Source organism: Mytilus galloprovincialis, chromosome 2 (assembly GCF_965363235.1).
Source record: "Mytilus galloprovincialis chromosome 2, xbMytGall1.hap1.1, whole genome shotgun sequence".
NCBI lineage: Eukaryota > Metazoa > Mollusca > Bivalvia > Mytilida > Mytilidae > Mytilus > Mytilus galloprovincialis.
The window spans coordinates 45,457,348-45,474,410 of NC_134839.1; the positions used below are offsets into that span (position 1 = coordinate 45,457,348).

Here is a 17,063-nt window from a genome sequence, read left to right on the forward strand (position 1 = left end):
GCAAACATTTAACAACATTCAGGATAAAAAAAATGTTAATATTCATGACAAAAACAGTTTTATTTAGACTTTCCAAATAAACTTGACCTGACATGAATAAAAACTCTTCTTTGTGTTTAATTGACAACACTGAAGAAAATGTTAAGGTATAGGTAGGCACATTACTAAACATGGACATGTATGTGAGTAATAGTGTTCAAAGCCTACCAGAACTTACTCTTTTGAGCAGAAGCAGCATATACCAAATATTATAACATCTCTTCAATTATTTATTCATTTTGTGCATGAATACTACAATTTTTCCCTAAGGACTAATTTACACAAAAGACAATACTTGCAAAGACATATGGAGATGGCAATCAAAGTTATGAAAAACTACTAAAACCATTGTGTATTCTTCATGAGATATGTCTATTAAAATGTTTTGTTTTACTTATTCAAAGTTTTTCCCTTTTCGATTATAAAGACATAAAAAATTCTTGAAAAAAATCAGTAAATTACCCAACATCTTCTTTTATTCATACGTCGACAATATCTACTACACAAATTTTCCACAAGGATGTACGGTATTAAGCATTAATCTTGGCAAATTTTGATATAAGTAGATCAAAACACAGAGCTGTTCAAATTATGTATCTTGTGTACTGCATGCATGATTCATTATATGTTACAAAACCAATCTGTGATTATAGTTATGAAAATTTATAATGAATTATCTTAAATTATTTGTAAGAAGGTAAATGTTTAGGCCAAACTTTCAATTGCTAAATACAAATGTACACAAAGAACATGAGCATCATTGACAAATCAAAAGTGCATGGTTCCCAATAACTGATCTAATCACAAACTAAGCCCATTCCATTGTCAATAAATTTGAGGGGGACAGGGGCCAATAATCTCCATGGAAATCAAATGTGCAAATGCTACTTCAACTGCATACCAAACATCATTGACATATCATTACTGGTTATACTGTTAACCTGACCTAATCAGTCTTACTTCATCAAATATGTTGAGGCAACATATGAGATGTAGCTTTATATAGTCATCTTGCTTTTTAGAGAAGAAAATGTGACAATAAAGCCACTCTTTTGGTCTTTTAAGTTTGATAATTAAAAAATATAAATCAATCAAAGAATATCTTCCAGATGTTTACAAGACATTGGTTTTCAATTTTTTGTATTATTCTATCATGCATCCAGCTTCATTGACCTTTTTTGGTAGTCTCCTGGTTGCCTCCAGTTGGGAGGTCATAGATTAGAACCAGCTGCCGGATCCAGTGGTGGATCCGGAAATGTTCATAAGTAGGTGCCCAATGACTGCCTTGTTTCTTGTCCCCCCCCCCCCCCCCAATATGAAATAGTATATATAGAACATCAGCATGCAGAGTCAAAAATTACCTGAGCAAAACAGAACTCCTTTACTTTACTGCACCATACTGTAAGTCTTTAAGTTCCTTCTGCCTGTAAAACAGGGAAATGAAAATGTGTATGCTCTTCATTATAACAAACAAACAGCAAAAAAGTTCTCAAGCAAAATGGATTTAAATAAGAATCTTACACACTTTTTGTTCAATTTAGGATTGGTTGGTTGAGAAATACAAACTATATATAACCCTAAGAATCAATCTGGCCAAGTTAGTTAAAATTGGTTTAGTTGTTTCAGAGGAGAAAAAAAAATGCTGCACTGAAAATATTAGTTGCTTACATCTTGGTCATTTGGTATTTGGTGGATAGTTGTCTCAAACTATATAATATGCCTGAAAATAAGATGAAAAAATAGTTGCCTCACATCAAAACATCAAATTAAAACACCTTTTTAGTCCATTATGTATCTTTTTAAGGAAGAATTCCCAAATCAATGCAACCTTAGTCTCCATAATGATCCATAAACCTAAGCACAAACATTTCTGGGGACTCTATCAACTACATCAAAATTTACCGCACAATAAGTGCATTGTTTCTGCAGTCAAAAATGTAAATAACAACATCAAAAGTACAATACATGTATCATCAATTGACAGCATAAATTTGTGATTCTATCAATAGAAAGGAACACACAAATGTAAAACAGATGAAAAATAATAAAATAACTTGCATGGCTTTAAGCTAGGCAAGTTTAAAGTTATACGCTATGAGAAATATGTTATTCAAAATGAAATTAATTTAGACCTTTTACTCTTTAACCTTTATATGTATTGTTGTATTCATTGTCCGTCATTTTGCTTTTGATGTACGGTATTTAATTTGTGTATTGTTTCTCTGTATTTAGAATTTTGATTCCCCTTTGAACATAGTTTATTTGATATTTTCTTCCTGTTATTGGAATACCATTTTTTCTTTTCTTTATTTAAATCGTCACTTGTAATAAAAACTCCTTTCAAATGTGTACAAGAAATCTTCCACATCTTACTACCTTTCAGACATTGCAAACATGTGACAAATATTTAGTATCTTCATGCTATTATACAAATTATTTCAATTAATTATAGTAATTTTATAATTAATATCCCAAAACAGACCAAGTCACATAGTTTTAAAAATCTTACATAAACACAAAGGTTTGTTATGACAGTTTTATTCTGGAATACTAAAATCTTCCATGTATAATTGGACTTGTTTGTATGTAACATAAAAATTCTGTGTAATATATCACTATATTCTCTTGTCAAATCATATACCTTTAAGGGTTATAAGCAAATAATTTTTCTCAATGTTTACCTGTGTAAAAACTAAACTTAAATCTTTACATATGAAAATCAAAAGAATTTATCTGAGTCATGTGTTAAACATTAAATCAGGTCACTCTTAAATTTTATACTTAAAGATATGTTTTCTTTTGTGTAGTTTTAAAAATTTCTATGCACTTGTATAAAATTTTAAATATTTATATCACTGACTAACAGAGTAATTGAAAATGCTAAATCTGAATTGGTGGATAGAAGGAAATAAATTGAAATATCTAATTCAAAACATACATATAGATATACGGGTAATTGAAAACCACAAAAAAGTTATCCCTTGAAATAATACAACAGAAAATCTCTTTTTTATGCAACAGAAAAATCACATGTAAATGTTACAATGATAAACCTGTGAAAAACATAAATTTACATAATTCATAACTTGATATCAAATTTGCAATTTCTTTAGCAGGTTTTTGTTTCACTTATCTAAGGCCTAAATATGCAATGTTCCGTTGTTAATCAATACAAAAGAACTTTCTTCAGTCATCAATGAAAAACAAGATTTAGTTTGACTGTGGTTAAAAAGGGAGATAACTCCACATTCTCCTCTATTATATTTAACTTATCATTATTTTAACAACTTATTTAAATTCTTCTTAACTGTCCTTTATACTGTCAAGAATAATTATGTGTAAAATCCTGTTCCAGCATATGAGCACTTGTTTTCATGATTATGTATATAAAAGTTAACAGGTTATCAAGATTACTTACAAAGATGTGTTTTTACCTGTGTTATAAATTAACATTTAAATTTTATATAGTTTGTACATCATGAACTAGTACCTTTGATAACTTACATGTCAAATATAGCCTTTCTTCAATGAATCTTTGTGGATTTATTGATTTTGAAGTTCTATTCAATGTAAAAACATCTTTATGAAAAATTTATAAATTTAAAACGAATCTTACTGTTAAGAATTGAAAAATAACTCAAATATCCGATGATCACTTAAGAATCAAATTTAAAACTTTGTTGACACTATATAGGATCAGTTTAAGTTATAAACAAAGGTAATTTATGATTAGAAGGTTCTATTATTTGCTCTCTTAGCCCTTATGAACCAAATATTAAACAATTATTAAAATAAAATAGAACTTCAACATTAAGATATCTCCTGAATAGTCCTGATTATTTATCCAATTTACTAAGATGATATCAGCCAAGAGAATTAGAAAATGCACCTTAATATTCAATATAATTTTTATTCATAGGTCAAAAAGTATGATGCAAATAAAAAATGTATTTTACCAAAACAAGCCAAGGAAGATGTTCCATCAGGCTAACTTAGGCATGTACTCTCAAAGCTAAATGACTGTAGGTAAACTCAATAATAAATTTTTCCAAGACCTCAGACTCGGTCAATACTCATTTAAGTTTGAAATGTGAGATTGAGTTACCTACTTGAGGAGGGAGGCTTTTATGATCCTTTCAAATTAACTGTGTACCTAATGTCCAAATAATATAAACCATGATAACCTCAATATTCTTCTTTTAGTGCCTTTCTCATAATCATTCAACCATGAAATCAAGGTCATATTCTTCTTTTTCCAAAGATTTAAATAGTCCATATCTTGTTGTATTCAACATATTATTCTCAGTAATAACCCATCAAGGGCATCTGAGTTCATTCAAGGTTTATTTTGCTTAACTTGTATGTAACTGTGTCTTTTTTTATGAACTATAAACAACTATCGTGACTATTGTTTCTTTCCAATTTTACATTTCAATGTAAATGACACATAAGAAAAATATTGGAATACTGGAACTGCAAATTCAGAAATTATTGTGAAGTTTTTATTATTGCGAAAAAATGCAATCGGGGGCAGGACATTTTAGCGAAAAAAAATTGAACTACTAGGGGACATTTGAGCGCTGACATTATAGGCCATTTTAGTGCTGGTTTAATCTGTTCTGTATTTTCGGTAGCCCATTTTAGAGAAAACTTACCTGGTTCAATAATACTCACTAAGCTTTAGGCAGAAGTTCAGTGTAATTCAAAACGAACAAATAATGGTCCAGAGTCGTTCAATGACCATTATAATGAGCAATGTTATAGTTGTCCCCCAGCTATTTGCGTTTTTCTCGATACTTTTATCAAATTGCAAACAACATATATAAAAATACGAAGCATAGACGAATGTGCACTAAAATCTAAACAAAATAAAGAGAAAGACCAGTTCCTAATGCAATCCAACAGTAGTGTACAGGAGTTTTATCCAGAGTTTATGATATAAATTCCAGACTAGAACAAACTTTCCACATTTAATTAAATCTTTTAGACATTCAGTGCTGTATTTTAATGGACATCATATGTTTTATATTGTGATGTCTTGAGTCTATTAAAGTTTTTAATTTATTATATATCATAATGGGTTAAAAATATTTCGCTAAAATGGGCACTGACACTTTTAATTTCACTAAAGTAGGTTAAAATACAGGCGCTAAAATGGGTTCTACTTTGGCCCTAAAACGTATGATTTTTTCGTTCAAATGTCTTATCAATGCGCTAAAATGTCCTCTGCCGTTATAATCTCAGTAATTTAAACTCGCATTTTTAAATTTTGTTTATCAAATAAACAGGTTTTTTCTCAATGACAATATCACAAAAATTTAAATATACTAAAATGACAAAATTGTAATAATAAATGCAAGCAATAATTTTTGAATTTACAGTATTGGTCTTCAGATTACGTTTGTGTACACTGCATTGTCTTCAGATTAAGACTTTTATATCTTTTCTTTACTTTTTCCAAAGGTGAAAACTAACCTTAGTCTTCACTATCACCTAAATTGTGATCATTTATCTAAATATTAATAATACATGTATTCTACTATTCCTTTTAACATAAATTTCGATTCTTTCAGATCTTGATGATAGCAGGAGATGATGTAAAGTGATATATTCTTCGCATAAAATCATTTTGTTAATAGTTAGAAATTTTCTAAAAATATATAGTTCTTAAAATGTATTACACTAATGAGGTTTCAGATTTATTTTCACATCTGTCTACATTTACCCAATGAATTTCCATGGCATTCATCAACAGTAATAATCAAGTAGTGAGAGAAGTTCTTTATATTCTAGTACATGTAATACTGGTAAAGAGCTCAAGGGCAAATATATTTCATATTTGATCATCAAGTATAAATCTTTAAGTAAACCTATCTAAAGTAACTTAGTATAGAAAGAAAAATCAATCCAAATTAAATCAAAATTTTCATACACACACACACTTTTCAAGTCTCTGTCATTAATTGATACTATATACATGTTTCGAACCATGTATCAATTCAAATCACAATATTCAAGTAAGATCATATAACTATAAAACCAACCAACTTAGCTTCCTCCAGAGATACTATTGATTACACGACTAATACATTACCAGTCATCAATAAATGTATAAGATACACAAAAATTAGCATGATCATCAGTGTAAGAAAAAATAATGAATAATCTTTAGTTCTTGCCAGTAATTATTAATGAGACTGAAATTGTGCAGGAAAACTGACAGAACAGATATTATATTTTGTATGAGCATTTTCACAATATTGACTGCAAGGTTTTAATGAATAAATACCAGATTCAACCATGATATTAAACGATTTGACCATGTGCTGACTGACCAAACTGACCATACTGTTACTCAACTCACAAGGTCAGTTTGACATCATGGTCATTATCTTTTCTTCTGGACTGTTACAAGACCATCATTAATTTTAAAGTAACAACATGGAGATACAAACAGTATCAGTTACTATTACTAGGTTTAATAAGGCTTAACGTTTTCATGTACTTTTCACACAAATTAAATTTATACTGGTAAACATTTTCTTCCAAAATAAATTATTACGGGACACCTGAATCCAAATCTCATGATAAATTGGAAAAATCATGAAATCAAACATCCAAGGAAATGCAATTTTTCCGCATTCCAAAAAATTGGTAACCATGAAAAATAAATGAATGCACAGTAACTTGTTAAATGAAATGCAACATAGAAATGTGTCCCCTCATATTCATAAGCACTATTGATCACAGGTGCATTAGCAAGGACAATAACTGTAGTATATAAATGTTTGAGTTCAGCCCCTCTGTATTATCAGACCAGCAAGGACAAAAACTGTAGTATATAAATGTTTGAGTTCAGCCCCTCTGTATCATCAGACCAGCAAGGACAAAAACTGTAGTATATAAATGTTTGAGTTCAACCCCTCTGTATCATCAGACCGTGCAAGGGCTGTATATCTTGTCAAGGTTGTTAAAAACTTCCATCGTCATCCTCTGTATCAAAAGAAGAGGGGTAGCAGGTATAAACTTCAATTATTGTAGGTTGAAGACTAATTTAATAGGGCAAGAAGTTGAATGAAAGTTTTTAAACACAAAAATAGACTTGCTAGAAGGAGAAAATAAAATTAGCAATATACTTGGTCCGATGTGCCACTGTCTACATTGTATTATAGTATTATTGTGATGAAGTAAGTTAGTTTTTACAATGTAGCGGTCAATTTTTCATTTAGATTTTTGTGTAAAATAAAATCTAGAGACAAGCATGTATACATGTCAATGGGAAATGAACAGTTTACAAAGAAATACTAGAAGACAATTAAAAATGTTCATGTCTGTACTTTACCACTAAATGGTCGTATAAAATATTTCATTTGTTTCATCCAGAATTATTAAGTTATACCAGTTTTTGAATCGCCTTCATCACAAACAGTATTAAAACAGAGATACATCAACTTTGATATAGAAATATAACTGAATTTACCCAAGAGCTGTTCTCTAAAGAATATATTTACATACCAGCTAGATTATGCACAGCATTTATTTTCCAATAAATATATTTGGATTATAAAAAACTAATTAAGAAAATACTATTCCAGATATATTTCTTTTTCTGTCAAAGAAAAAGAAAAGACCATCTCTAATTCATATAAAAATCAATGTTTTCATCTCTGTAAATCTTATAAAATCTGCTTCAGAAATCTTGCAAATGCATCTTTTAAAAAAATTGCATCAAATGTTTCAAAGTCAGTAAAAATTCACAACCCTAACAATTTAATTCATCAAAAATGGCTTCCATACAACTTACACACTCGATAGACTTAGAAATGAGATGTTATATTTATCATCTGAAGAAAATTTACTTTATCCCTAATTTACACCAAAAGTCATGTAAATAACCTTCCTAATTTGCATAAAATTGTCCACAAAGATAAATTTGTAATCCTACCTACCTTAATTTTGTTAATTTTCACCCTAATTCACGACACAACTAGACAAAGGATTGTCGGCAAACAAACAGTGCGAGTTTTAAATATGGTGGTTTGTTGTAAATGATAATGGATCGGGCAGGGAGAATTAATCGTCAATAATATTCCAACTCAAAACCCTGACAAATTTTCGCTAATTTGCACGCGCTTTTCTCACATGTAAATAAACAAAAATAGCACTTGTTGGGTATCATTGGAAAGCTTAAAACCTCTTCTTTAATGTTATGCAATCAGAATTTTAATTGTAGCTTTCTTTTATCAACAATTGACTAAAATCTACTCACTACTGTTTCAGTGAAAACTGACATGTTTTGATACATATTTATCAATAAACGAAAACTACATCGAAAACAAATGTTTTGTGATCTTTATTACAACTGGTGAAATTATTAGTTTGTTGGCTCAATTTTTTTTTAATCTTGCTTTAAAAAATACCTAATTAAGAAAGTGGGAATACCAGTTAATTTGAAGCTTCTTCTTTTTCAAAGTAATGGATGATTTCTTGATTGTTTATAGGTTGAACGCATGTAGATCGACTAAATTTGGTGACGTCATAAATATTTGCATATTTACAACATTTGACACGCGCAAGGTATTTGAAGATAATGCATTATTTTTTATAAGGTCCTATTTTTTATTAACTTTACTTCTTCACATTAATATGAACGAGATATGAACAGACGACACATTTTGTTTGCACCTATTTTTAGAAAGTAATAAAAATAGATACATGTATAAGAATTAATCTACAGAATACCTGAGATTTATACACGATGTCGATATATATATATATATATATATATAACTAGTTTTTATTATTGAGAAAAATGGTATCATTTAATGGGATGGGAATAATTTGATAAAAATAACGTCTTTCTCTATTAAATTAGGTTATTTTTTTAACAATCATTCAAAATTGCAAATACAGCGGAGACCTGGGATTAAAAAAAAATGTTGTTATATATAATCTATAATTAAACAGACCTCAGACGATTATTTTTTATCTCACATTTGAATAGCCAGAAGGATGGTAAAACTGTACTGTCTGACTATTTTTTTGGCAAAACTGAGGTATAAGTCCTATCTACTATGATAAATGTAGACACAGAGCTTGGCATATAAAATCAACCATATAAAATACTCAATCAGTAATTGTATATATTCAGACGGTGCGCATCAGGCGCTCGTCCCCCTATAATAAGAGGGGAACATGGAATATAGAGGTGAAAAGTATAGTCCATTTGTTTGTCTGAACATGGTCTTCGAACGAGTCCTTACTCTCAAACGGCATACTTCTGGAAATGCGCCTGAAAATATGATGATTTTTAAACAAAATCACATTTATGAGTTATTTCTAAAAAAAAATCTCTCTCTCAATCATACGCTTATACTCATATCCTTCAGTAAAATGTCCAAATCTTGACCCTATTTTAAATGAATATTCAATTCGAATTAGATGTGCAAAATATACTAATGCTTTATTCCTAGTATACATGCATTTTTCTTTAAAAGAGACGCGAAAGATACCTGAGGGACATACAATCTTATGCTAAAGTAGCGGAACATAAACTAACAACGCCATGGCTAAAAAAGAAGAAAAAGAAAAAAAAACTACTGACAAACAATCAGGGGCGGATCCAGGATTTTGGAAAGGGGGGGCGAAGTTTTGAAAGATCGCCGAGCGGAGCGAGGCGAAAAATTTTTGGGACGTTTTTGGGGCTAAAAACATAAAATAAGTGTAATATTCACTTTTCAAACGGTTACTGGCGTGTGGCATATATATTTTGAAGTTGCTGTAAAGTGTAAGGGTTGGATATTTTCGATGCTGTATTCCGTCTCTATTAATTGTCTATCATAAAATGATAGTATGGATCCAAAGCTATGAACTGATAAATTTGATTTGGGACTTGTCAATAGAAAATAGACATGGAAAATTCTCGCTGCTTTGTTGTAAGTTAAGTTACCATAACTTGACAGATTTCTTGTTGTAGACAAGATGATACGCCGGGGTATTCAATGAAATTTACAATACGGCCGGCACAATTTTTTTACATAGATAAGGCCGTTAGTTTTCTCGTTTGAATTGTTTTACATTGTCTTATCGGGGCCTTTTATAACTCACTATGCGGTATGGGCTTTGATCATTGTTGAAGGCCGTACGGTGACCTATAGTTGTTAATGTCTGTGTTATTTTGGTCTTTTGTGGATAGTTGTCTCATTGGCAATCATACCACATCTTCTTTTTTATATATACAAGTTAAAAAAGACAAGCATGAAAGCAATTTCTTATCCAAATGTTTGGTTGATATGTTTCATCCAACACCATTAAGGGAAGTGAGGGGTTCCAAATCAACCAAAGGCTAAGAATAAGTCTGAAATGACAACGAATTTATGAATGACGGTCGACAAATGGAGACATAAAGGCCACACCCATCAGGCAGGTTGCAGTCTGGTCTTGAAAAAAAGTATTTAATATATCAGTTCGGCGAAACAGACATTCCGTTCAGACATGCAAACCCCTGCCACCAAAAAAATGCCCGTTTTTATTCATCATGTTCATTTAATGCTAAATAATTCTGTTGGAAATTTTTGTTTCTAATAGCAAAAACAGTGGTGGACATGATTATTGTTGTCAATCCAGATACATCCAGAATTTTTGTTTAAGGCAAAAATCAGAGTTATTTTTTTTTTCTCTCAAATATCTCAGACTGTCTCCTCAAATCAAATGGTTCGTACCTTAGACTTTAAATATATCTAGAGCTTATACTGACTGGGGATCATTATTCAGCTATGTTATTTTAAAATTGGCTGGGGCGTTTGGGGTTAAACATGTTTTCGTAGGTAAATAATATTGCCGTGGAACTTTTTTTCATGTGAGTGTAATAGTCTACAGATTGTTTGGCCAGTGGAATAGTGAAATAGAAGTTAAAACGTTCTTGCTCAATCCTGTGTCGCTTTGAAGGTGTCATGACTGTCATCCTCACCCTAAGCAATGTGTTACTGTAATTTGAATTTCAAAATGACTAAGCGACGTTTTTTTCGACGCACTGTTCAACTCCACTATAGAGAATGACATGACTTTGACAATCAGTAAATTCCAGCGAAAAATATCTTTATAAGTACAGAATTGTCATATAAAAATTAAATACTACAGTACACGGGAAATAGCAAAGTTCACGAAGTCTAGTTTGATTAATCAATTTACCAAAAAAAAAAAAAAAGCCCGAGCAAAGGGGGGGCGTACGCCCTCCACGCCCCCCTCTGGATCCGCCACTGACAATAGTACACAAAACACATCATATACAACTAAGACTTAGCAACACAAACCAACCAAAAAACTGGTGGTGATCTCCGGTGCTCCAGAAGGATAAGCAAAACCTGTTCCACATGTGGCACCCGTCGTGTTGCGCATGTATTGTACAAACCGGGCAATAAGTATAACTCGGCAGTGTAGTAGTAAGTCATATTCGGAAACTGGGGACGGGAATGTAGTTAAGACATTAGGAACATATCCTCTATCATCTGTGAAACGGATATTCTGTCTATAACGGTCAATCAACTCTTGATGGCGTCCGGGTCGTAAAACTTAGGAAGGGCCGGAATCAATGATTACAACTACACCACTTGGAACTCTTTGTTTAATAGCATCATTGTGAGCAGTAATCATCAATCAAAGAGATCATGAAGGAAATACAAGCCTTGGAATGTTGTATCAACTTGGAGATAATAAAAAAAAAAGGCAGGCGCTGCTGGAATGTTGCTACATAGAAATGGAAAGTTCACAATTAGGAAGCTGAAATCATCTCTTTTGTCGTAAGTTTACTTTTAACCAACCCTCTTTGTCAATTACTAATACTAAATGTAAGTCAAGATATTTATTGTCTCCTTTATCTCAGGTTCGATTGGATAGATGCGTTCAACATGATCACCAAATTTTGAATTATTTAATGAGAGAACATCGTCTATATAGAGGAAAGTAATGTTAAAGGATACTGCTAACTTCTTTTTTTTTTCTTCCTATAAAGCAGTTCCTGTGTGAAATCATCCTCATGCAGTAGTTATCATAGGTACCAGGATTATAATTTAATACGTCAGACTCGCGTTTTGTCTACATAAGACTCATCAGTGACACTCAGATCAAATAAGTTATAAAGCCAAATAAGTACAAAGTCGAAGAGCATTGAGGACCAAAAACTTCCAAAACGTTGTGCCAAATACGGATAAGGTAATCTTTTCCTGGGATAAGGAAATCCTTAGTTTTTCAAAATTTAGAGTTTTGTTACAGAAAAGATATAAAAATGACCATATACAATGTAATTGATATTCATGTCAACACCGAAGTGCTGACTACTGCATGGGCTGGTGATACCCTCGGAGACGAAACGTCCACCAGCGGTGGCATCGACCCAGTGGTGTAAATAGTTATCAAAGCGGGTACAAGGATTATAATTTAATACATCAGACGCGCGTTTCGTCTACATAAGACTCATCAGTGACGCTCAGATAAAAAAAAAAGTTATAAAGCTAAATAAGTACAAAGTTGAAGAGCATTGAGGACCCAAAATTCCAAAAAGTTGTGCAAAATACGGATAAGGTAATCTATTCCTGGGATAAGGAAATCCTTGGTCTACGAAAATTAAGAGTTTTGTTACAACAAATTTATAAAAATAACCATATAATTGATATTCATGTCAACACCGATTGCTGACTACTGGGCTGGTGATATCCTCGGGGACGAAACGTCCACCAGCAGTGGCATCGACCCAGTGGTGTAAATAGTTATCAAAGGTACCAGGATTATAATTTAAAACATTAGACGCACGTTTCGTCTACATAAGACTCAGCAGTGACACTCAGATAAAATAAGATATAAAGCCAAATAAGTACAAAGTTGAGGCGCATTGAGGACCAAAATTCCAAAAAGTTGTGCCAAATACGACTAAAGTAATCTATTCCTGGGATAAGAAAACCCTTAGATTTTCGAAAATTTAGAGTTTTTTTTTACAGAAAAGTTATAAAAATGACCATATAATTGATATTCATGTCAACACCGAAGTGCTGACTACTGCATGGGCTGGTGATACCCTCGGGGACGAAACGTCCACCAGCGGTGGCATCGACCCAGTGGTGTAAATAATTATCAAAGGTACCAGGATTATAATTTAATACATCAGACGCGCGTTTCGTCTACATAAGACTCATCAGTGACGCTCAGATCAAATAAGTTATAAAGCCAAATAAGCATAAAGTTGAAGAGCATTGAGGACCAAAATTCCAAAAAGTTGTGCCAAATACGTCTAAGGTGATCTATTCCTGGGATAAGAAAATAAGGATTTTCGAAAATTTAGAGGTTTTTTACAGAAAATTTATGAAAATGATCATATAATTGATATTCATGTCACCACCGAAGTGCTGACTACTGAGCTGGTGATTCCCTTGGGGACTAAAACGTCCACCAGCAGTGGCATCGACCCAGTGGTGTAAATAGTTATCAAAGGTACCAGGATTATAATTTAATACATCAGAAGCGCATTTGTATACATAAGACTCATCAGTGACGCTCAGATAAAGAAAAGTTATAAAGCCAAATAAGTACAAAGTTGAAGAGCATTGAGGACCCAAAATTCCAAAAAGTTGTGCAAAATACGGATAAAGTAATCTATTCCAGGGATAAGGAAATCCTTGGTCTTCGAAATTTTAGAGTTTTGTTACAAAAATTTTATAAAAATGACCATATAATTGATATTCATGTCAACACCGATTGCTGACTACTGGGCTGGTGATATCCTCGGGGACGAAACGTCCACCAGCAGTGGCATCGACCCAGTGGTGCAGTAAATAGTGATCAAAGGTACCAGGATTATAAATTAAAACATTAGACGCGCGTTTCGTCTACATAAGACTCATCAGTGACGCTCAGATAAAATAAGTTATACAGCCAAATAAGTACAAAGTTGAGGACCAAAATTCCAAAAAGTTGTGCCAAATACGACTAAAGTAATCTATTCCTGGGATACGAAAACCCTTAGATTTTCGAAAATTTATAGTTTTTTTTTACAGAAAAGATATAAAAATGACCATATAATTGATATTCATGTCAACACCGAAGTGCTGACTACTGGGCTGGTGATACCTTTGAGGACGAAACGTCCACCAGCAGTAGCATCGACCCAGTGGTGTAAATAGTTATCAAAGGTACCAGGATTATAATTTAATACGTCAGACACGCAGTGACGCGCAGATAAAGAAAAGTTATAAAGCCGAATAAGTATAAAGTTGAAGAGCATTAATGAGGACCCAAAATTCCAAAAGTTGTGCCAAATACGGCTAAGGTAATCTATTCCTGGGATAAGAAAATCCTTAGTTTTTTTTTTTTCGAAAATTTAGGGTTTTGTTACAGAAAATTTATAAGAATTACCATATAATTGATATTCATGTCAACACCGAAGTGCTGACTACTGGGCTGGTGATACCGTCGGGTACGAAACGTCCACCAGCAGTGGCATTGCCCCAAAAACGCGAACAATGTTGTATACAAATAGATAGGAAATACGAAAACAGATTTGAAAAACATTGATTAACAAAATTTTAATCTGCTAACCGAGTTCCCTGTGCGCATAAATGAAGCGTTGAACATGTCTGGCTTGTATTATAGATCATGTTTATTAATGTATATTTACCGCATACATGTGTCAGCTGAGCGTTGCTTTACCATTAAATCTTGAAATCTTGAAATCTTCTTAGTATCGATATTGACTAAAAAGCCGTGGAATTATTAATACTTTAGTTTAAACATATTTATTTATAGTGGATTGGGAAACAAGTTATTGCAACTTACTGAATCCCTTTCCACTTTGCGGGTGCGAGTGCCGCCTTGGAGCGCCATTAGCCTGCTTTTATTGATACCTTGTCTAATTTGTTCACGCATAGCTAAGATTGCTTGTCCAGATTTGGATTTACTTTTTGCATAGTTCTGTTAAAAGATTAAATTGGGTTTTGCAGTTTAAATATTTTGACCTCTTGCACCATTGAAGGTAATATTACGCACATGTAGTAGTAAAATAAATTGGTACCGTTAATTTCAAGTCCCTTATATAATTCCTTTGTCTCCTAACGTATTACTATCCTAGTAGCCATGTTCTTCGGTACTGCCATGAAGATACATATTTTTGTTTTATTGAACATTTGACGTAATAACATTTTAGAAATTATTCTATCATGATTAAAAAAGGGAGGAAGGTATCTTCCTCGTGCATATCTCTGATTCCTTGTCCGGGTTTGGCTATACATTTGGTCCTTTTAGTGGATTCGTCAGTTCTTCAGCGTTTGTATATAGATTTTGGATATTCAAACATTTTGGCCTCGTGCATTACTGCAGTGACCTGCACAAGGTCATGTTTTCTCTGACTCTGTGACGTCTTTACATTATATCCATTGGATGTTGGGTGTGTAATGATTAATAATTTTGTCTTATAGATGCATTATTGTTTTTATTAGTTTTTATATAGACTTTGAACTAACTGTCATGCAGTAACTGCGATTACTGTCAGATCTGTACTTAGCGTCTTTTTTTTGTAAGGATGTACAAGAACCCAGCCATGTCCACTCCGTGTTTTTGTTAGATGTATATCTATTTGTATTTATCTGATTGGTTAAGCCTTTTTCAACTATTTTGTTTTGTTCGTTCTTATGTTGTACTGTTTCACCACTGTCCCAGGTTAGGGGGCATTGCCATGTCAACCCTACTACATATGTATACATGTATGAACCTGTCCCAGTAAACGTTAGCCTGTAATTCAGTGGTTGTCGTTTGTTGCTGTGTTAAATATTTGTTTTTCGATAATTTTTTGTACATTAATTAGGCCGTTAGTTTTTCTTATTTCGATTGTTTTACGTTTGTCATTTCGGAGCCTGTTATAACTGACTATGCGGTATGGTCTTTTCTCATTGTTGAAGTACTGTGACCAATAGTTGTTAATTTTTGTGTAATTCGGTCTCTTATAAAGAATTGTCTCATTTGCTGTGAATCTTACTACATCTTCTGTTTTATAACTATAATATAACTTTCATTTAATATCTGGCAAGATTTGTACACATTAGAGTGCTCATAAGGCAATTTTCCATATAATTTAGGACATAACTCTCTTAAGAATAATTGACCAGCACTGATTTTCGTACTCGTCCAAGACAAAAATAATATAAACCTGTGAAATAAGTTTCTTAAAAACCTGCAAGAATTGTTCAGATGAGAACGATAAAGATTTAATTTTCCATATAATTAATGTGTCAAAGGGGGCATATCTCTTTGAAAAATATTTGATCGGCACTAATTATCAAACTCGTCCAAGACATTGTTGATATAAATCTATGATTTAAGTTTAAAAACAAATCTGGCAAAAATTGTGAGAGCTCTTACAATATCGAACGGACGGTCGGACGCCCGGGAATTTTTCCAATTACCATCTTGCGGTCCCGATATCTGAAGTTACGGACATCAGTTTAACTATAGTGACTATCAGAGTACCAAAAATCTACCAACAGCACAAAATTTTCAAATGAGAAGCAGGCCATTATAATATATAACCAAAAAAAACAAAAAACAGGCTAATGATTCTGTACGCTAGACGCGCGTTTCGTCCACAATATATAGATACATTGACGCTCGCCGAGAAAAAACAAGCAAGTACGAAGATGAAGAGCTTTAAGACCCCGGAATTCTGAATGGTTTGGACAAATATAGCCGAAGTAATTTATTCTTGGGTAAGAAAATCCTTAGTATTTCGAACAATTCAGTCTTGTGAACAGTTAATTTATAAATATGACCATATGAGTGATATTTTCTTAGTTTAAATATATTTATTTATAGTAGATTGGGAAGCAACTTATTACAACTTATACTAATCCCTTTCAACTTTCCTGGTGCGAGTAATGCCGTGTAGTGGTATTAGCCTGCTCTTTTTCGAAATCTACAATTGTGTCTTTTACGTACAAGAGATATTACTCTGTCTTAAGGGCCAGCCATTTATCGTCCCCTTCCGA

At 32.4% G+C, this 17,063-nt stretch overlaps 1 protein-coding gene across 4 annotated transcripts in view; it reads right to left on the reverse strand.

Moving 5' to 3' along the window:
• Positions 1-8,569, reverse strand: part of LOC143063671 (bromodomain adjacent to zinc finger domain protein 2B-like) — a 60,659-nt gene extending 52,090 nt beyond the window's left edge. Inside the window, exons 1-2 of one of the 4 annotated variants that reach the window (XM_076235963.1) lie at positions 8,482-8,569; positions 1,401-1,463 (exon numbers count right to left, since the gene is read on the reverse strand). The gene's annotated coding sequence lies outside the window, so the exon portion shown is untranslated. Of the gene's footprint in view, positions 1-1,400; positions 1,464-1,707; positions 1,741-7,988; positions 8,224-8,459 lie in introns of those variants that run through there. The other 3 variants (XM_076235965.1, XM_076235962.1, XM_076235964.1) reach the window with 3 other exon arrangements.
• Positions 8,570-17,063: the final 8,494 nt, after the last annotated feature.